The sequence below is a fragment of the Taudactylus pleione genome, unplaced genomic scaffold (genome assembly GCF_031769625.1).
Source record: "Taudactylus pleione unplaced genomic scaffold, aTauple2 ptg000551l, whole genome shotgun sequence".
NCBI lineage: Eukaryota > Metazoa > Chordata > Amphibia > Anura > Myobatrachidae > Taudactylus > Taudactylus pleione.
This window is the reverse complement of record NW_028284953.1, coordinates 1,511,342-1,533,769: the sequence shown is the minus strand read 5'-3', so window position 1 is coordinate 1,533,769 and position 22,428 is coordinate 1,511,342. Positions and strand designations below refer to the sequence as shown.

Here is a 22,428-nt window from a genome sequence, read left to right as displayed (position 1 = left end):
TCAGTATTGTGAAAAAATGGATGATTGTGAAACAAAATCAAAAAGCTGTGACCCGTTTTCGAAATGGGGTTGCTGCAGCCACAACGCAGAGTACTAACTACTATACAATCACGGCAATTTAAGCGAGCCAGGTAGGAGTCGAACCTACAATCTTCTGATCTATAGTCAGACGCGTTATCCATTGCCCACTGTTCCAGGTGTCTTGTAGCAATTGAAGAGTCTTTCCTGTTTTTGAGCCTGTTTTAAAGTTTTATGGTTATTGAAGTATATACAGAATCACATTTTGGAAATTGACTGTACACTATCTGCAGGGATTGTTTCCCAAAAATGTTTTAGGTACAATAATCCTTGTGACTGCTAAAAGATCTTTAAAAAATTTAATGAACTTACTCAGACAGAGCCCAAACATTCTTCTTTCCTGAATTCTAGAATTTATGTCAAATTCCCAGTCCTTTAGTAAAATAATTCACAATTAAATTATTCAAAGCATGTTAAGATAGCTTTATAATAAGCATTAAACACAAATAGTGCAAGCACCTTCAAACAATCTGCTTACTTTCTGAAATTTTCTTAAGATTCAGTATTGTGAAAAAATGGATGATTGAGAAACAAAATCAAAATGCCGTTACCTGGATTCGAACCGGGGTTGCTGCGGCCACAATGCAGAGTACTAACCACTATACGATCACGGAAATTTTAGTGAGCTATGTAGGAGTAGAACCTACAATCTACAGATCCATAGTCAGACACGTTATCCATTGCCCACTGTCTCGGGTGTCTTGTAGTAATTGAAGTGTCTTTCCTGTTTTCGAGCCTGTTTTCAGAATTTTATGGTTATTGAAGTATATACAGAATCACATTTTGGAAATTGACTGTACACTATCTGCAGGGATTGTTTCCCAAAAACGTTTTAGGTAAAATAATCCTTGTGACTGCTAAAAGATCTTTCAAAAATGTAATGAACTTACTCAGACAGAGCACAAACATTCTTCTTTCCTGAATTCCAGAATTTATGTCAAATTCCCAGTCCTTTAGTACAATAATTCACAATTAAATTATTCAAAGCATGTTAAGATAGCTTTATAATAAGCATTAAACACAAATAGTGCAAGCACCTTCAAAGAATCTGCTTACTTTCTGAAATTTTCTTAAGATTCAGTATTGTGAAAAAATGGATGATTGAGAAACAAAATCAAAATGCCGTGACCCGGATTCGAACCGGGGTTGCTGCGGCCACAACGCAGAGTACTAACCACTATACGATCATGGCAATTTAAGCGAGCCAGGTAGGAGTCGAACCTTCAATCTACAGATCCATAGTCAGACACGTTATCCATTGCCCACTGTCCCGGGTCTCTTGTAGTAATTGAAGTGTCTAACCTGTTTTTGAGCCTGTTTTCAGAATTTTATGGTTATTGAAGTATATACAGAATCACATTTTGGAAATTGACTGTACACTATCTGCAGGGATTGATTCCCAAAAACGTTTTTGGTACAATAATCCTTTGGACTGCTAAAAGATCTTTCAAAAATGTAATGAACTTACTCAGACAGAGCACAAACATTCTTCTTTCCTGAATTCCAGAATTTATGTCAAATTCCCAGTCCTTTAGTAAAATAATTCACAATTAAATTATTCAAAGCATGTTAAGATAGCTTTATAATAAGCATTAAACACAAATAGTGCAAGCACCTTCAAAGAATCTGCTTACTTTCAGAAATTTTCTTAAGATTCAGTATTGTGAAAAAATGGATGATTGAGAAACAAAATCAAAATGTCGTGACCTGTTTTCGAACCGGGGTTGCTGCGGCCACAACGCAGAGTACTAACCACTATGCGATCAAGGCAATATAAGCGAGCAAGGTAGGAGTCGAACCTACAATCTTCTGATGCGTAGTCAGAGGCGTTATCCATTGCGCCACTGGCCCACGTGTTTTGTAGTAATTGAAGTGTCTTTCCTGTTTTTGAGCCTATTTTCAGAGTTTTATGGTTATTGAAGTATATACAGAATCACATTTTGGAAATTGACTGTAGACTATCTGCAGGGATTGTTTCCCAAAAACGTTTTAGGTAAAATAATAATTGTGACTGCTAAAAGATATTTCAAAAATGTGATGAACTTACTCAGAAGGAAGCCCAAACATTCTTCTTTCCTGAATTCTAGAATTTATGTCAAATTCCCAGTACTTTAGTACAATAATTCACAATTAAATTATTCAAAGCATGTTAAGATAGCTTTATAATAAGCATTAAACACAAATAGTGCAAGCACCTTCAAAGAATCTGCTTACTTTCTGAAATTTTCTTAAGATTCAGTATTGTGAAAAAATGGATGATTGAGAAACAAAATCAAAATGCCGTGACCCGGATTCGAACCGGGGTTGCTGCGGCCACAACGCAGAGTACTAACCACTATACGATCATGGCAATTTAAGCGAGCCAGGTAGGAGTCGAACCTACAATCTACAGATCCATAGTCAGACACGTTATCCATTGCGCCACTGGCCCAGGTGCCCTGTAGTAATTGAAGTGTCTAACCTGTTTTTGAGCCTGTTTTCAGAATTTTATGGTTATTGAAGTATATACAGAATCACATTTTGGAAATTGACTGTACACTATCTGCAGGGATTGATTCCCAAAAACGTTTTTGGTACAATAATCCTTGTGACTGCTAAAAGATCTTTCAAAAATGTAATGAACTTACTCAGACAGAGCACAAACATTCTTCTTTCCTGAATTCCAGAATTTATGTCAAATTCCCAGTCCTTTAGTAAAATAATTCACAATTAAATTATTCAAAGCATGTTAAGATAGCTTTATAATAAGCATTAAACACAAATAGTGCAAGCACCTTCAAAGAATCTGCTTACTTTCAGAAATTTTCTTAAGATTCAGTATTGTGAAAAAATGGATGATTGAGAAACAAAATCAAAATGTCGTGACCTGTTTTCGAACCGGGGTTGCTGCGGCCACAACGCAGAGTACTAACCACTATGCGATCAAGGAAATATAAGCGAGCAAGGTAGGAGTCGAACCTACAATCTTCTGATGCGTAGTCAGAGGCGTTATCCATTGCGCCACTGGCCCACGTGTTTTGTAGTAATTGAAGTGTCTTTCCTGTTTTTGAGCCTATTTTCAGAGTTTTATGGTTATTGAAGTATATACAGAATCACATTTTGGAAATTAACTGTAGACTATCTGCAGGGATTGTTTCCCAAAAACGTTTTAGGTAAAATAATAATTGTGACTGCTAAAAGATATTTCAAAAATGTGATGAACTTACTCAGAAGGAAGCCCAAACATTCTTCTTTCCTGAATTCTAGAATTTATGTCAAATTCCCAGTACTTTAGTACAATAATTCACAATTAAATTATTCAAAGCATGTTAAGATAGCTTTATAATAAGCATTAAACACAAATAGTGCAAGCACCTTCAAAGAATCTGCTTACTTTCTGAAATTTTCTTAAGATTCAGTATTGTGAAAAAATGGATGATTGAGAAACAAAATCAAAATGCCGTGACCCGGATTCGAACCGGGGTTGCTGCGGCCACAACGCAGAGTACTAACCACTATACGATCATCGCAATTTAAGCGAGCCAGGTAGGAGTCAAACCTACAATCTACAGATCCATAGTCAGACACGTTATCCATTGCGCCACTGGCCCAGGTGCCCTGTAGTAATTGAAGTGTCTTTCCTGTTTTTGAGCCTGTTTTAAAGTTTTATGGTTATTGAAGTATATACAGAATCACATTTTGGAAATTGACTGTACACTATCTGCAGGGATTGTTTCCCAAAAACGTTTTAGGTACAATAATCCTTGTGACTGCTAAAAGATCTTTCAAAAATGTAATGAACTTACTCAGACAGAGCACAAACATTCTTCTTTCCTGAATTCCAGAATTTATGTCAAATTCCCAGTCCTTTAGTAAAATAATTCACAATTAAATTATTCAAAGCATGTTAAGATAGCTTTATAATAAGCATTAAACACAAATAGTGCAAGCACCTTCAAAGAATCTGCTTACTTTCTGAAATTTTCTTAAGATTCAGTATTGTGAAAAAATGGATGATTGAGAAACAAAATCAAAATGTCGTGACCTGTTTTCGAACCGGGGTTGCTGCGGCCACAACACAGAGTACTAACCACTATGCGATCAAGGCAATATAAGCGAGCCAGGTAGGAGTCGAACCTACAATCTACAGATCCATAGTCAGACACGTTATCCATTGCCCACTGTCCCGGGTCTCTTGTAGTAATTGAAGTGTCTTTCCTGTTTTTGAGCCTGTTTTCAGAATTTTATGGTTATTGAAGTATACACAGAATCACATTTTGGTAATTGACTGTACACTATCTGCAGGGATTGTTTCCCAAAAACGTTTTAGGTAAAATAATCCTTGTGACTGCTAAAAGATCTTTAAAAAATGTGATGAACTTACTCAGACAGAGCCCAAACATTCTTCTTTCCTGAATTCTAGAATTTATGTCAAATTCCCAGTCCTTTAGTACAATAATTCACAATTAAATTATTCAAAGCATGTTAAGATAGCTTTATAATAAGCATTAAACACAAATAGTGCAAGCACCTTCAAAGAATCTGCTTACTTTCTGAAATTTTCTTAAGATTCAGTATTGTGAAAAAATGGATGATTGTGAAACAAAATCAAAATGCTGTGACCCGTTTTCGAACCGGGTTTGCTGCGGCCACAACGCAGAGTACTAACCACTATACAATCACGTCAATTTAAGCGAGCCAGGTAGGAGTCGAACCTACAAACTTATGATCCGTAGTCAGACACGTTATCCATTGCACCACTGGCCCAGGTGCCCTGTAGTAATTGAAGTGTCTTTCCTGTTTTTGAGCCAGTTTTGGAGTTTTATGGTTATTGAAGTATATACAGAATCACATTTTGGAAATTGACTATACACTATCTGCAGGGATTGTTTCCCAAAAACGTTTTAGGTAAAATAATCCTTGTGACTGCTAAAAGATCTTTAAAAAATGTGATGAACTTACTCAGACAGAGCCCAAACATTCTTCTTTCCTGAATTCCAGAATTTATGTCAAATTCCCAGTCCTTTAGTACAATAATTCACAATTAAATTATTCAAAGCATGTTAAGATAGCTTTATAATAAGCATTAAACACAAATAGTGCAAGCACCTTCAAAGAATCTGCTTACTTTCTGAAATTTTCTTAAGATTCAGTATTGTGAAAAAATGGATGATTGTGAAACAAAATCAAAAAGCTGTGACCCGTTTTCGAAATGGGGTTGCTGCAGCCACAACGCAGAGTACTAACTACTATACAATCACGGCAATTTAAGCGAGCCAGGTAGGAGTCGAACCTACAATCTTCTGATCTATAGTCAGACGCGTTATCCATTGCCCACTGTTCCAGGTGTCTTGTAGCAATTGAAGAGTCTTTCCTGTTTTTGAGCCTGTTTTAAAGTTTTATGGTTATTGAAGTATATACAGAATCACATTTTGGAAATTGACTGTACACTATCTGCAGGGATTGTTTCCCAAAAATGTTTTAGGTACAATAATCCTTGTGACTGCTAAAAGATCTTTAAAAAATTTAATGAACTTACTCAGACAGAGCCCAAACATTCTTCTTTCCTGAATTCTAGAATTTATGTCAAATTCCCAGTCCTTTAGTAAAATAATTCACAATTAAATTATTCAAAGCATGTTAAGATAGCTTTATAATAAGCATTAAACACAAATAGTGCAAGCACCTTCAAACAATCTGCTTACTTTCTGAAATTTTCTTAAGATTCAGTATTGTGAAAAAATGGATGATTGAGAAACAAAATCAAAATGCCGTGACCTGGATTCGAACCGGGGTTGCTGCGGCCACAATGCAGAGTACTAACCACTATACGATCAAAGAAATTTTAGTGAGCCATGTAGGAGTAGAACCTACAATCTACAGATCCATAGTCAGACACGTTATCCATTGCCCACTGTCTCGGGTGTCTTGTAGTAATTGAAGTGTCTTTCCTGTTTTCGAGCCTGTTTTCAGAATTTTATGGTTATTGAAGTATATACAGAATCACATTTTGGAAATTGACTGTACACTATCTGCAGGGATTGTTTCCCAAAAACGTTTTAGGTAAAATAATCCTTGTGACTGCTAAAAGATCTTTCAAAAATGTAATGAACTTACTCAGACAGAGCACAAACATTCTTCTTTCCTGAATTCCAGAATTTATGTCAAATTCCCAGTCCTTTAGTACAATAATTCACAATTAAATTATTCAAAGCATGTTAAGATAGCTTTATAATAAGCATTAAACACAAATAGTGCAAGCACCTTCAAAGAATCTGCTTACTTTCTGAAATTTTCTTAAGATTCAGTATTGTGAAAAAATGGATGATTGAGAAACAAAATCAAAATGCCGTGACCCGGATTCGAACCGGGGTTGCTGCAGCCACAACGCAGAGTACTAACCACTATACGATCATGGCAATTTAAGCGAGCCAGGTAGGAGTCGAACCTTCAATCTACAGATCCATAGTCAGACACGTTATCCATTGCCCACTGTCCCGGGTCTCTTGTAGTAATTGAAGTGTCTAACCTGTTTTTGAGCCTGTTTTCAGAATTTTATGGTTATTGAAGTATATACAGAATCACATTTTGGAAATTGACTGTACACTATCTGCAGGGATTGATTCCCAAAAACGTTTTTGGTACAATAATCCTTGTGACTGCTAAAAGATCTTTCAAAAATGTAATGAACTTACTCAGACAGAGCACAAACATTCTTCTTTCCTGAATTCCAGAATTTATGTCAAATTCCCAGTCCTTTAGTAAAATAATTCACAATTAAATTATTCAAAGCATGTTAAGATAGCTTTATAATAAGCATTAAACACAAATAGTGCAAGCACCATCAAAGAATCTGCTTACTTTCAGAAATTTTCTTAAGATTCAGTATTGTGAACAAATGGATGATTGAGAAACAAAATCAAAATGTCGTGACCTGTTTTCGAACCGGGGTTGCTGCGGCCACAACGCAGAGTACTAACCACTATGCGATCAAGGCAATATAAGCGAGCAAGGTAGGAGCCGAACCTACAATCTTCTGATGCGTAGTCAGAGGCGTTATCCATTGCGCCACTGGCCCACGTGTTTTGTAGTAATTGAAGTGTCTTTCCTGTTTTTGAGCCTATTTTCAGAGTTTTATGGTTATTGAAGTATATACAGAATCACATTTTGGAAATTGACTGTAGACTATCTGCAGGGATTGTTTCCCAAAAACGTTTTAGGTAAAATAATAATTGTGACTGCTAAAAGATATTTAAAAAATGTGATGAACTTACTCAGAAGGAAGCCCAAACATTCTTCTTTCCTGAATTCTAGAATTTATGTCAAATTCCCAGTACTTTAGTACAATAATTCACAATTAAATTATTCAAAGCATGTTAAGATAGCTTTATAATAAGCATTAAACACAAATAGTGCAAGCACCTTCAAAGAATCTGCTTACTTTCTGAAATTTTCTTAAGATTCAGTATTGTGAAAAAATGGATGATTGAGAAACAAAATCAAAATGCCGTGACCCGGATTCGAACCGGGGTTGCTGCGGCCACAACGCAGAGTACTAACCACTATACGATCATGGCAATTTAAGCGAGCCAGGTAGGAGTCGAACCTACAATCTACAGATCCATAGTCAGACACGTTATCCATTGCGCCACTGGCCCAGGTGCCCTGTAGTAATTGAAGTGTCTTCCTGTTTTTGAGCCTGTTTTAAAGTTTTATGGTTATTGAAGTATATACAGAATCACATTTTGGAAATTGACTGTACACTATCTGCAGGGATTGTTTCCCAAAAACGTTTTAGGTACAATAATCCTTGTGACTGCTAAAAGATCTTTCAAAAATGTAATGAACTTACTCAGACAGAGCACAAACATTCTTCTTTCCTGAATTCCAGAATTTATGTCAAATTCCCAGTCCTTTAGTAAAATAATTCACAATTAAATTATTCAAAGCATGTTAAGATAGCTTTATAATAAGCATTAAACACAAATAGTGCAAGCACCTTCAAAGAATCTGCTTACTTTCTGAAATTTTCTTAAGATTCAGTATTGTGAAAAAATGGATGATTGAGAAACAAAATCAAAATGTCGTGACCTGTTTTCGAACCGGGGTTGCTGCGGCCACAACACAGAGTACTAACCACTATGCGATCAAGGCAATATAAGCGAGCCAGGTAGGAGTCGAACCTACAATCTACAGATCAATAGTCAGACACGTTATCCATTGCCCACTGTCCCGGGTCTCTTGTAGTAATTGAAGTGTCTTTCCTGTTTTTGAGCCTGTTTTCAGAATTTTATGGTTATTGAAGTATACACAGAATCACATTTTGGTAATTGACTGTACACTATCTGCAGGGATTGTTTCCCAAAAACGTTTTAGGTAAAATAATCCTTGTGACTGCTAAAAGATCTTTAAAAAATGTGATGAACTTACTCAGACAGAGCCCAAACATTCTTCTTTCCTGAATTCTAGAATTTATGTCAAATTCCCAGTCCTTTAGTACAATAATTCACAATTAAATTATTCAAAGCATGTTAAGATAGCTTTATAATAAGCATTAAACACAAATAGTGCAAGCACCTTCAAAGAATCTGCTTACTTTCTGAAATTTTCTTAAGATTCAGTATTGTGAAAAAATGGATGATTGTGAAACAAAATCAAAAAGCTGTGACCCGTTTTCGAAATGGGGTTGCTGCAGCCACAACGCAGAGTACTAACTACTATACAATCACGGCAATTTAAGCGAGCCAGGTAGGAGTCGAACCTACAATCTTCTGATCTATAGTCAGACGCGTTATCCATTGCCCACTGTTCCAGGTGTCTTGTAGCAATTGAAGAGTCTTTCCTATTTTTGAGCCTGTTTTAAAGTTTTATGGTTATTGAAGTATATACAGAATCACATTTTGGAAATTGACTGTACACTATCTGCAGGGATTGTTTCCCAAAAACGTTTTAGGTAAAATAATCCTTGTGACTGCTAAAAGATCTTTAAAAAATGTGATGAACTTACTCTGACAGAGCCCAAACATTCTTCTTTCCTGAATTCTAGAATTTATGTCAAATTCCCAGTCCTTTAGTACAATAATTCACAATTAAATTATTCAAAGCATGTTAAGATAGCTTTATAATAAGCATTAAACACAAATAGTGCAAGCACCTTCAAAGAATCTGCTTACTTTCTGAAATTTTCTTAAGGTTCAGTATTGTGAAAAAATGGATGATTGAGAAACAAAATCAAAATGCCGTGACCCGGATTCGAACCGGGGTTGCTGCGGCCACAACGCAGAGTACTAACCACTATACGATCACGGCAATTTAAGCGAGCCAGGTAGGAGTCGAACGTACAAACTTATGATCCATAGTCAGACACGTTATCCATTGCGCCACTGGCCCAGGTGCCCTGTAGTAATTGAAGTGTCATTCCTGTTTTTGAGCCTGTTTTAAAGTTTTATGGTTATTGAAGTATATACAGAATCACATTTTGGAAATTGACTGTACACTATCTGCAGGGATTGCTTCCCAAAAACGTTTTAGGTACAATAATCCTTGTGACTGCTAAAAGATCTTTCAAAAATGTAATGAACTTACTCAGACAGAGCACAAACATTCTTCTTTCCTGAATTCCAGAATTTATGTCAAATTCCCAGTCCTTTAGTAAAATAATTCACAATTAAATTATTCAAAGCATGTTAAGATAGCTTTATAATAAGCATTAAACACAAATAGTGCAAGCACCTTCAAAGAATCTGCTTACTTTCTGAAATTTTCTTAGGATTCAGTATTGTGAAAAAATGGATGATTGAGAAACAAAATTAAAATGTCGTGACCTGTTTTCGAACCGGGGTTGCTGCGGCCACAACGCAGAGTACTAACCACTATGCGATCAAGGCAATATAAGCGAGCCAGGTAGGAGTCGAACATACAATCTTCTGATGCGTAGTCAGTGGCGTTATCCATTGCGCCACTGGCCCACGTGTTTTGTAGTAATTGAAGTGTCTTTCCTGTTTTTGAGCCTATTTTCAGAGTTTTATGGTTATTGAAGTATATACAGAATCACATTTTGGAAATTGACTGTAGACTATCTGCAGGGATTGTTTCCCAAAAACGTTTTAGGTAAAATAATCCTTGTGACTGCTAAAAGATCTTTAAAAAATGTGATGAACTTACTCAGACAGAGCACAAACATTCTTCTTTCCTGAATTCCAGAATTTATGTCAAATTCCCAGTCCTTTAGTAAAATAATTCACAATTAAATTATTCAAAGCATGTTAAGATAGCTTTATAATAAGCATTAAACACAAATAGTGCAAGCACCTTCAAAGAATCTGCTTACTTTCTGAAATTTTCTTAAGATTCAGTATTGTGAAAAAATGGATGATTGAGAAACAAAATTAAAATGTCGTGACCTGTTTTCGAACCGGGGTTGCTGCGGCCACAACGCAGAGTACTAACCACTATGCGATCAAGGCAATATAAGCGAGCCAGGTAGGAGTCTAACATACAATCTTCTGATGCGTAGTCAGTGGCGTTATCCATTGCGCCACTGGCCCACGTGTTTTGTAGTAATTGAAGTGTCTTTCCTGTTTTTGAGCCTATTTTCAGAGTTTTATGGTTATTGAAGTATATACAGAATCACATTTTGGAAATTGACTGTAGACTATCTGCAGGGATTGTTTCCCAAAAACGTTTTAGGTAAAATAATCCTTGTGACTGCTAAAAGATCTTTAAAAAATGTGATGTACTTACTTAGACACAGCCCAAACATTCTTCTATCCTGAATTCCAGAATTTATGTCAAATTCCCAGTCCTTTAGTACAATAATTCACAATTAAATTATTCAAAGTAAGTTAAGATAGCTTTATAATAAGCATTAAACACAAATAGTGCAAGCACCTTCAAAGAATCTGCTTACTTTCTGAAATTTTCTTAAGATTCAGTATTGTGAAAAAATGGATGATTGAGAAACAAAATCAAAATGCCGTGACCCGGATTCGAACCGGGGTTGCTGCGGCCACAACGCAGAGTACTAACCACTATACAATCACGGCAATTTAAACGAGCCAGGTAGGAGTCGAACCTACAATCGTCTGATCCTTAGCCAGACACGTTATCCATTGCGCCACTGGCCCAGGTGTCTTGTAGCAATTGAAGTGACTTTCCTGTTATTGAGCCTGTTTTAGAGTTTTATGGTTATTGAAGTATATACAGAATCACATTTTGGAAATTGACTGTACACTATCTGCAGGGATTGTTTCCCGTTTTAGGTAGAATAATCCTTGTGACTGCTAAAAGATCTTTCAAAAATGTGATGTACTTACTTAGACAGAGCCCAAACATTCTTCTTTCCTGAATTCCAGAATTTATGTCAAATTCCCAGTCCTTTAGTACAATAATTCACAATTAAATTATTCAGAGCATGTTAAGAAAGCTTTATAATAAGCATTAAACACAAATAGTGCAAGCACCTTCAAAGAATCTGCTTACTTTCTGAAATTGTCTTAAGATTCAAGATTGTGAAAAAATGGATGATTGAGAAACAAAATCAAAATGCCGTGACCCGGATTCGAAAAGGGGTTGCTGCAGCCACAACGCAGATTACTAACCACTATACGATCATGGCAATTTAAGCGAGCCAGGTAGAGGTCGTAACCTACAATCTTCTGATCCGTAGTCAGACGCGTTATCCATTGCGCCACTGGCCCAGGTGTCTTGTACTAATTGAAGTGTCTTTCCTGTTTTTGAGCCTGTTTTAGAGTTTTATGGTTATTGAAGTATATACAGAATCACAGTTTGGAAATTGACTGTACACTATCTGCAGGGATTGTTTCCCAAAAACGTTTTAGGTACAATAATCCTTGTGACTGCTAAAAGATCTTTAAAAAATGTGATGTACTTACTTAGACAGAGCCCAAACATTCTTCTTTCCTGAATTCCAGAATTTATGTCAAATTCCCAGTCCTTTAGTACAATAATTCACAATTAAATTATTCAGAGCATGTTAAGAAAGCTTTATAATAAGCATTAAACACAAATAGTGCAAGCACCTTCAAAGAATCTGCTTACTTTCTGAAATTTTCTTAAGATTCAGTACTGTGAAAAAAAATGATAATTGAGAAACAAAATCAAAACGCCGTGGTCTGGATTCGAACCAGGGTTGCTGCGGCCACAATGCAGAGTACTAACCACTATACAAACACAGCAATTTAAGCGAGACAGGTAGGAGTCGAACCTACAATCTTCTGATCCATAGTCAGATGCATTATCCATTGAGCCACTGGCCTAGGTGTCTCGTACTAATTGAAGTGACTTTCCTGTTTTTGAGCCTGTTTTAGAGTATTATGGTTATTGAAGTATATACAGAATCATATTTTGGAAACTGACTGTACACTATCTGCTAGGATTGTATCCCAAAAACGTTTTAGGTACAATAATCCTTGTGACTGCTAAAAGATCTTTCAAAAATGTGATGAACTTACTCAGACAGAGCCCAAACATTCTTCTTTCCTGAATTCCAAAATTTATGTCAAATTCCCAGTCCTTTAGTACAATAATTCACAATTAAATTATTCAAAGCAAGTTAAGATAGCTTTATAATAAGCATTAAACACAAATAGTGCAAGCACCTTCAAAGAATCTGCTTACTTTCTGAAATTTTCTTAAGATTCAGTATTGTGAAAAAATGGATGATTGAGAAACAAAATCAAAATGCCGTGACCCGGATTCGAACCGGGGTTGCTGCGGCCACAACGCAGAGTACTAACCACTATACGATCATGGCAATTTAAGCGAGCCAGGTAGGAGTCGAACCTACAATCTACAGATCCATAGTCAGACACGTTATCCATTGCGCCACTGGCCCAGGTGCCCTGTAGTAATTGAAGTGTCTTTCCTGTTTTTGAGCCTGTTTTAAAGTTTTATGGTTATTGAAGTATATACAGAATCACATTTTGGAAATTGACTGTACACTATCTGCAGGGATTGTTTCCCAAAAACGTTTTAGGTACAATAATCCTTGTGACTGCTAAAAGATCTTTCAAAAATGTAATGAACTTACTCAGACAGAGCACAAACATTCTTCTTTCCTGAATTCCAGAATTTATGTCAAATTCCCAGTCCTTTAGTAAAATAATTCACAATTAAATTATTCAAAGCATGTTAAGATAGCTTTATAATAAGCATTAAACACAAATAGTGCAAGCACCTTCAAAGAATCTGCTTACTTTCTGAAATTTTCTTAAGATTCAGTATTGTGAAAAAATGGATGATTGAGAAACAAAATCAAAATGTCGTGACCTGTTTTCGAACCGGGGTTGCTGCGGCCACAACACAGAGTACTAACCACTATGCGATCAAGGCAATATAAGCGAGCCAGGTAGGAGTCGAACCTACAATCTACAGATCCATAGTCAGACACGTTATCCATTGCCCACTGTCCCGGGTCTCTTGTAGTAATTGAAGTGTCTTTCCTGTTTTTGAGCCTGTTTTCAGAATTTTATGGTTATTGAAGTATACACAGAATCACATTTTGGTAATTGACTGTACACTATCTGCAGGGATTGTTTCCCAAAAACGTTTTAGGTAAAATAATCCTTGTGACTGCTAAAAGATCTTTCAAAAATGTGATGAACTTACTCAGACAGAGCCCAAACATTCTTCTTTCCTGAATTCTAGAATTTATGTCAAATTCCCAGTCCTTTAGTACAATAATTCACAATTAAATTATTCAAAGCATGTTAAGATAGCTTTATAATAAGCATTAAACACAAATAGTGCAAGCACCTTCAAAGAATCTGCTTACTTTCTGAAATTTTCTTAAGATTCAGTATTGTGAAAAAATGGATGATTGTGAAACAAAATCAAAAAGCTGTGACCCGTTTTCGAAATGGGGTTGCTGCAGCCACAACGCACAGTACTAACTACTATACAATCACGGCAATTTAAGCGAGCCAGGTAGGAGTCGAACCTACAATCTTCTGATCTATAGTCAGACGCGTTATCCATTGCCCACTGTTCCAGGTGTCTTGTAGCAATTGAAGAGTCTTTCCTGTTTTTGAGCCTGTTTTAAAGTTTTATGGTTATTGAAGTATATACAGAATCACATTTTGGAAATTGACTGTACACTATCTGCAGGGATTGTTTCCCAAAAACATTTTAGGTAAAATAATCCTTGTGACTGCTAAAAGATCTTTAAAAAATGTGATGAACTTACTCTGACAGAGCCCAAACATTCTTCTTTCCTGAATTCCAGAATTTATGTCAAATTCCCAGTCCTTTAGTACAATAATTCACAATTAAATTATTCAAAGCATGTTAAGATAGCTTTATAATAAGCATTAAACACAAATAGTGCAAGCACCTTCAAAGAATCTGCTTACTTTCTGAAATTTTCTTAAGGTTCAGTATTGTGAAAAAATGGATGATTGAGAAACAAAATCAAAATGCCGTGACCCGGATTCGAACCGGGGTTGCTGCGGCCACAACGCAGAGTACTAACCACTATACGATCACGGCAATTTAAGCGAGCCAGGTAGGAGTCGAACGTACAAACTTATGATCCATAGTCAGACACGTTATCCATTGCGCCACTGGCCCAGGTGCCCTGTAGTAATTGAAGTGTCATTCCTGTTTTTGAGCCTGTTTTAAAGTTTTATGGTTATTGAAGTATATACAGAATCACATTTTGGAAATTGACTGTACACTATCTGCAGGGATTGATTCCCAAAAACGTTTTAGGTACAATAATCCTTGTGACTGCTAAAAGATCTTTCAAAAATGTAATGAACTTACTCAGACAGAGCACAAACATTCTTCTTTCCTGAATTCCAGAATTTATGTCAAATTCCCAGTCCTTTAGTAAAATAATTCACAATTAAATTATTCAAAGCATGTTAAGATAGCTTTATAATAAGCATTAAACACAAATAGTGCAAGCACCTTCAAAGAATCTGCTTACTTTCTGAAATTTTCTTAAGATTCAGTATTGTGAAAAAATGGATGATTGAGAAACAAAATTAAAATGTCGTGACCTGTTTTCGAACCGGGGTTGCTGCGGCCACAACGCAGAGTACTAACCACTATGCGATCAAGGCAATATAAGCGAGCCAGGTAGGAGTCGAACATACAATCTTCTGATGCGTAGTCAGTGGCGTTATCCATTGCGATACTGGCCCACGTGTTTTGTAGTAATTGAAGTGTCTTTCCTGTTTTTGAGCCTATTTTCAGAGTTTTATGGTTATTGAAGTATATACAGAATCACATTTTGGAAATTGACTGTAGACTATCTGCAGGGATTGTTTCCCAAAAACGTTTTAGGTAAAATAATCCTTGTGACTGCTAAAAGATCTTTAAAAAATGTGATGTACTTACTTAGACACAGCCCAAACATTCTTCTATCCTGAATTCCAGAATTTATGTCAAATTCCCAGTCCTTTAGTACAATAATTCACAATTAAATTATTCAAAGTAAGTTAAGATAGCTTTATAATAAGCATTAAACACAAATAGTGCAAGCACCTTCAAAGAATCTGCTTACTTTCTGAAATTTTCTTAAGATTCAGTATTGTGAAAAAATGGATGATTGAGAAACAAAATCAAAATGCCGTGACCCGGATTCGAACCGGGGTTGCTGCGGCCACAACGCAGAGTACTAACCACTATACAATCACGGCAATTTAAACGAGCCAGGTAGGAGTCGAACCTACAATCGTCTGATCCTTAGCCAGACACGTTATCCATTGCGCCACTGGCCCAGGTGTCTTGTAGCAGTTGAAGTGACTTTCCTGTTATTGAGCCTGTTTTAGAGTTTTATGGTTATTGAAGTATATACAGAATCACATTTTGGAAATTGACTGTACACTATCTGCAGGGATTGTTTCCCGTTTTAGGTAGAATAATCCTTGTGACTGCTAAAAGATCTTTCAAAAATGTGATGTACTTACTTAGACAGAGCCCAAACATTCTTCTTTCCTGAATTCCAGAATTTATGTCAAATTCCCAGTCCTTTAGTACAATAATTCACAATTAAATTATTCAGAGCATGTTAAGAAAGCTTTATAATAAGCATTAAACACAAATAGTGCAAGCACCTTCAAAGAATCTGCTTACTTTCTGAAATTGTCTTAAGATTCAAGATTGTGAAAAAATGGATGATTGAGAAACAAAATCAAAATGCCGTGACCCGGATTCGAAAAGGGGTTGCTGCAGCCACAACGCAGATTACTAACCACTATACGATCATGGCAATTTAAGCGAGCCAGGTAGAGGTCGTAACCTACAATCTTCTGATCTATAGTCAGACGCGTTATCCATTGCGCCACTGGCCCAGGTGTCTTGTACTAATTGAAGTGTCTTTCCTGTTTTTGAGCCTGTTTTAGAGTTTTATGGTTATTGAAGTATATACAGAATCACATTTTGGAAATTGACTGTACACTATCTGCAGGGATTGTTTCCCAAAAACGTTTTAGGTACAATAATCCTTGTGACTGCTAAAAGATCTTTAAAAAATGTGATGTACTTACTTAGACAGAGCCCAAACATTCTTCTTTCCTGAATTCCAGAATTTATGTCAAATTCCCAGTCCTTTAGTACAATAATTCACAATTAAATTATTCAGAGCATGTTAAGAAAGCTTTATAATAAGCATTAAACACAAATAGTGCAAGCACCTTCAAAGAATCTGCTTACTTTCTGAAATTTTCTTAAGATTCAGTACTGTGAAAAAAAATGATAATTGAGAAACAAAATCAAAACGCCGTGGTCTGGATTCGAACCAGGGTTGCTGCGGCCACAACGCAGAGTACTAACCACTATACAAACACGGCAATTTAAGCGAGACAGGTAGGAGTCGAACCTACAATCTTCTGATCCATAGTCAGATGCATTATCCATTGCGCCACTGGCCTAGGTGTCTCGTACTAATTGAAGTGACTTTCCTGTTTTTGAGCCTGTTTTAGAGTATTATGGTTATTGAAGTATATACAGAATCATATTTTGGAAACTGACTGTACACTATCTGCTAGGATTGTATCCCAAAAACGTTTTAGGTACAATAATCCTTGTGACTGCTAAAAGATCTTTCAAAAATGTGATGAACTTACTCAGACAGAGCCCAAACATTCTTCTTTCCTGAATTCCAAAATTTATGTCAAATTCCTAGTCCTTTAGTACAATAATTCACAATTAAATTATTCAAAGCAAGTTAAGATAGCTTTATAATAAGCATTAAACACAAATAGTGCAAGCACCTTCAAAGAATCTGCTTACTTTCTGAAATTTTCTTAAGATTCAGTATTGTGAAAAAATGGATGATTGAGAAACATAATCAAAATGCCGTAACCCGGATTCGAAAAGGGGCTGCTGCAGCCACAACACAGATTACTAACCACTACACGATCATGGCAATTTAAGCGAGCCAGGTAGGAGTTGAACCTACAATTGTCTGATCCTTAGCCAGATGCATTACTCATTGCGCCACTGGCCCAGGTGTCTTGTAGCAATTGAAGTGTCTTTCCTGTTTTTGAGCCTGTTTTAGAGTTTTATGGTTATTGAAGTATATACAGAATCACATTTTGGGAATTGACTGTACACTTACTGCAGGGATTGTTTCCCAAAAACATTTTAGGTACAATAGTCCTTGTGACTGATAAAAGATCTTTCAAAAATGTGATGAAATTACTCAGACAGAGCCCAAACATTCTACTTTCCAGAATTCCAGAATTTATGTCAAATTCCCAGTCCTTTAGTACAATAATTCACAATTAAATTATTCAAAGCATGTTAAGATAGCTTTATAATAAGCATTAAACACAAATAGTGCAAGCACCTTCAAAGAATCTGCTTACTTTCTGAAATTGTCTTAAGATTCAATATTGTGAAAAAATGGATGATTGAGAAATAAAATCAAAATACCGTGATCTGGATTCGAACCTGGGTTGCTGCAGCTGTTACAGATCCTGCAGACCGATTCTCCAGATACGCCAATCTGAAAATCGCCGCCATGACTTTTACAGGTTACCTTAGCACGTGTGGTTATATAAACCTGGTAACTGTCACCAGCAGAAGAAACTTGTAATGCTAAAGCATAAGGTGAGCTTCTGCTCCCACCTGCACACAGGCCTGGCAACAGGGGGTACTAGGGGTACACCCATCACAGGCCCCGAGGCTCAGAGTGACCCGAAATTCAGAGAGGCAAAAATGGGTCTGTGGTGCCTGATTGTAATTTATAAACTAATGAGGACTAGCACAGCTGTCCACTTATTCATGCCACCTCCCCCTATTACCCCTGTCACCTAGCCCAGTCCATTTGAAAGATATTGCAATGTCAGAATCATTATGCTGATGCTGTGCCCTCCTCTCTGTCCTTTGTCCCTGCCTTTCTCCCTGACTTCCTCCCTGCAACTGCAGTCCACCTAAGAGGCTGTCGTGGAGCAGGAAGTTGGAACATGCAGCTCTGAAGATGGAACTGCCAGGCAGATGGCAGGCAGCACAGCACAAACAAGTAGCTGCAAGCTTTAAGTATCATCAGCTCAGCTCCCTGCAGACACCGATGAGAGCAGCAGTCTGGTAAGTGACACTGTAGTGTATTTTAACTTAATTTAATTTGTATTCTCTCTCTCTCCCTCCATTATGGGACTATATGATTTTGAAGGTGGCTACTGTTTCATAAGAGTGTAATTTTGTGGTAAAAAAAATATATATATATATATATATATATGTAAAGTATATATATATATATACTAAGTATCCTATAGCTGTGCATGGCAGTACGGAAAGTAAATTTTCTCTTTCAGGCTTCTACCTGGAAGTGATATGGACTGAGGATGGAAATGCAGTTTCCTGCCCACACAGACCACCAAAAAAAGAAAGTTGGCCCCTTGCGGGCTAGCTTTGCTCATTATATTCCCCCTTTATGCCCACTTGGATAGTAGGGTGGGATGGACAGGGTACAGAAATTGAAGGGAATCTATCCATTTCCATGGCAGCATAGCAAAAATAAGGACTGAGGCGGCACTCCTACATACGACGACAATGAAGTGTAGTTCAAAAATTTAAATCATAAGTACAGATGTAATCAACATTTAAAAGGTCCTAAGACCTTTTCATCAGGACTGGTTTTGCATATTTCCAGTCCTGATGAAAAATTCACTATATCTAGGATTTTCACAGTTCCTTATTTTTGCTGTGCTGCCATGCACAGCTATAGGATACTTCTATTTATGCTTCATTAGGAAGGCACCCTAACTTGCACTCATCCAGAGTGCCAAACAAATCGACTATATATATATATATATATATATATATACAGTATATATATATACATATATATATATTCATATTCATCATGGGTAAGGGCCCCAGAGGTATAAATGTACTGGGCCCCAAGATTTCTGTTGGTGGTCCTTCCTGCACCCACACTTATCAATACTTAGAAAAATAGGTAACATAAGCCATATGAGGCCTTGGTTCATAAAAACACAGGACCATAACTAGAATTAATGTTTAATTCAAGAATATCTTCAAAGCTTAGTTACAAAAAGTTACAAGGTTGTAATAAGGTTTAAAAGGAATCACACAATTACTCACAATTTCCAGAAAATAAATAAAAAATAACAAATTGGGAAAACAAACCACTCGGACCATGTTGACTTAAGTGGTTCTAGGATGAGGCAGTCCCAATGTCAAATTCTGGATCATCCCTACCTTTCAATAGCTTCGAGCAGAATGAACACTGAACCACAGTTGAATCACATATGTATGCCTGCCTCTCCAGGCACTCCTCCTCACCCCTCTCTCTGGGATGACTTTAACCCTTGTCAGCTCAGTGTGTATTGTCCAGCTGGCTGAGCCTCAGGGTATCTCAGTCAAATGTGCAGAGATTATTTTAATTATACATTCAGCTATTTTAGAAGTTGAGAGGTTTAGGATCATAGGCTTATTTCAATAAACATACGCACTGACCATGTGAGGGAATACTCACCTCTGTAGGCTGAGTGTCTGTTGGTATAAACAACCACTCTTTGAACTCCATTCCTAAACAGAACACAGAGCTCTTAATGACTTTCTTAGCAAGTGCCTGGCCAGATGACATGTAATTTTCAGGGACATCTTTCTTATGTGTCATATACAATTGGACATTTATGGCTGGGCAGGAAAACAGAATTTCTTATAACCTTTATTACAATCTTTGCTGCGTATCTTCAAAGGCTTGTTATGTTTCACACACAAATGTCATTACATACCTATTTACAAGGTAAAGTTACATGTTTATGCTGATATAATGTCATGTGCAGTTATGCCCCTGTTGATGCTAAATCATTTTTCCGTGACACCTTCCCCTTTAAGATCAGCACGAGGGTAGTGGCACCTCATGCTGTAGTCTCCCATGCTGTACTATGACAGCTCTCATTACCCTGCCTGGATGGGTTGCTGTCATCTCCCCGTCAGAACAGACCATCGCAGTTGCCATGCTAGGACCTCCTTCATTGGTTGATGGTGAAGTTGTACTGCTGCAGTAGCAAACTCCACCGAAGCAGCTTCCCATTGTAACCAGCTTTATGGATTATGGTCCGCTTTCACAATGAAATTGTGTTTGTACAGATAGGACTGCAGTTTCTGGAGAGCCCAGATAATGGCGAGGCACTCCTTTTCAATGGTTGTGTATGCTTCCTCACACAGAAGCCCAAAGCATGGCCCCCAGCCCAAAGTTAAAGGCATCCGTTTGCATTATGAACCTGCATCAGAAGTCAGGTGCCTATAGCACCAGTGCTTTAGACAGGGCTGTTTTCAATGTGCAAAAGGACTGGTAACAAGCATCTGTCCAGTTTACTAGTTGGGGAAGCTTCTTTTTTGTGAGATCTGTTAGGGGCTTTGCAATTGTGCTCTACTGGGGTACAAACTTGTGATAGTACCCTGCAGTCCTCAAAAAGGACATGACCTGTTTCTTGGCTTTAGGGGTAGGCCATATAGCAATTGCTTCCACCTTCCCTGGCTCTGGGTGGAGGTTACCGTCCCCTACTCTGTGCCCTAGGTACCACCTCTCGCAATGCCCAGCTGGCACTTCTCTGGTTTAATGATCAGGCTGGCCCCAGTGATCTGTTTTAATACGTCATCTAAATGGATCAAATGCTCCTTCCAGGTCTGACTGAACACCGCAATGTCATCCAGGTTCATTACCACATGCCCTTCCTGGCCCTCCAGCAGGTCATTAACAAGGCACTAGAATGAGACTGGGGCATTTTTCATCCCAAAGGGCACGACTAAGAATTCACACAGCTCAAATGGGGTGATAAAGGCAGACCGCTCATGGGCCTTGGGTGACAAAGGGATCTGCCAATACCCTCGGCTGAGATCCATGATGATGACATATCGTGCTGAGGCCAACTGACTTAAGAGGTCATCCATCCTGGGCATGGGATATGCATCAAATATGTGGCCTCATTTAACCTTCGGTAGTCCACATAGAACCAAGAGCCCTCACACTTCTATGGGACCAGCACTATGGGCGCAGCCCATGAACTACAGGATTTCTGTATCATCCCTAAACTTAGCATCTCATCCACCTCCCGCCTCATTGCCTGTAATACCTCCAAGGTACTTCTCTATGCTGGCTGTCTGAGGGGGGTTTGGTTGCCTGTGTCTATGTGATGTGTGACTAGGTGCGTTCTTCCTGGTTTTCGTATGAAGAAGGCCTGGTGTCAGATATCTGACTCCACTGCACCTCGGTTAACTCTTTCCCATGCTGGGCATCTGCCAGGGTGCCACCTGACGCAGCTACTACAGTGAGGTCCAGCAGTGGGTCCAGTTCCTGTTCCTCTTCCAGGAGGCTGCAAACTGCTAGCATGCATGTGTCCCTGTCCTGGTAGGTCTTGAGCATATTCACATGATAGACTCTATGTCTCTTTCTGCCCTCCTCTCTGGCAATGACATAGCTCACATCCTTTATGCACTGGACTACCATGTAAGGGCCTTCCCATGCAGCCTGCAGTTTGTTCTGCCTCATTGGAATTAGTACAATGACCTTTTGCCCCACTTTAAATGTACGCTCGCTGGCATTATGGTCATACCAGAGCTTCTGTTGAGTTTGTGCAGCCTTAAGGTTACTCTGGGCCAACCCCATTAAGGTTTGCATCTTTTCCCTAAATTGCATGACAGATGTCTTTGGGGTGGCTAGTTTCCCTTCCCAGCCCTCTCGGATCAAATCCAAGGGAACGCACACCTGGCATCCATACGAGAGTTCAAAGGGTGAGATGCCAGTGGATTCCTGCGTTACCTCGTGGTACGCAAAGAGGAGGTGCAGCAGGAATTGCTCCCAGTCTATTCCATGGGACTCCACAAATGTACGGAGCATTTGCTTCAGGGTGCTGTTAAACCTTTCCA

The 22,428-nt window shown here is 37.9% G+C and overlaps 8 non-coding genes across 8 annotated transcripts; all 8 read right to left on the bottom strand.

Moving 5' to 3' along the window:
* Nucleotides 1-1,198: 1,198 nt before the first annotated feature.
* On the bottom strand, nucleotides 1,199-1,270 carry TRNAH-GUG (transfer RNA histidin (anticodon GUG)). Its single transcript has one exon. It is a non-coding gene; the product is annotated as a tRNA-His (tRNA).
* Nucleotides 1,271-2,356: 1,086 nt separating this feature from the next.
* TRNAH-GUG (transfer RNA histidin (anticodon GUG)) lies at nucleotides 2,357-2,428 on the bottom strand. Its single transcript has one exon. It is a non-coding gene; the product is annotated as a tRNA-His (tRNA).
* Nucleotides 2,429-7,562: 5,134 nt separating this feature from the next.
* On the bottom strand, nucleotides 7,563-7,634 carry TRNAH-GUG (transfer RNA histidin (anticodon GUG)). The gene has a single exon. It is a non-coding gene; the product is annotated as a tRNA-His (tRNA).
* A 1,660-nt stretch (nucleotides 7,635-9,294) lies between these two features.
* TRNAH-GUG (transfer RNA histidin (anticodon GUG)) lies at nucleotides 9,295-9,366 on the bottom strand. Its single transcript has one exon. It is a non-coding gene; the product is annotated as a tRNA-His (tRNA).
* A 1,664-nt stretch (nucleotides 9,367-11,030) lies between these two features.
* On the bottom strand, nucleotides 11,031-11,102 carry TRNAH-GUG (transfer RNA histidin (anticodon GUG)). Its single transcript has one exon. It is a non-coding gene; the product is annotated as a tRNA-His (tRNA).
* A 1,658-nt stretch (nucleotides 11,103-12,760) lies between these two features.
* On the bottom strand, nucleotides 12,761-12,832 carry TRNAH-GUG (transfer RNA histidin (anticodon GUG)). Its single transcript has one exon. It is a non-coding gene; the product is annotated as a tRNA-His (tRNA).
* Nucleotides 12,833-14,493: 1,661 nt separating this feature from the next.
* On the bottom strand, nucleotides 14,494-14,565 carry TRNAH-GUG (transfer RNA histidin (anticodon GUG)). Its single transcript has one exon. It is a non-coding gene; the product is annotated as a tRNA-His (tRNA).
* A 1,085-nt stretch (nucleotides 14,566-15,650) lies between these two features.
* On the bottom strand, nucleotides 15,651-15,722 carry TRNAH-GUG (transfer RNA histidin (anticodon GUG)). Its single transcript has one exon. It is a non-coding gene; the product is annotated as a tRNA-His (tRNA).
* Between the last annotated feature and the right edge of the window lie 6,706 nt (nucleotides 15,723-22,428).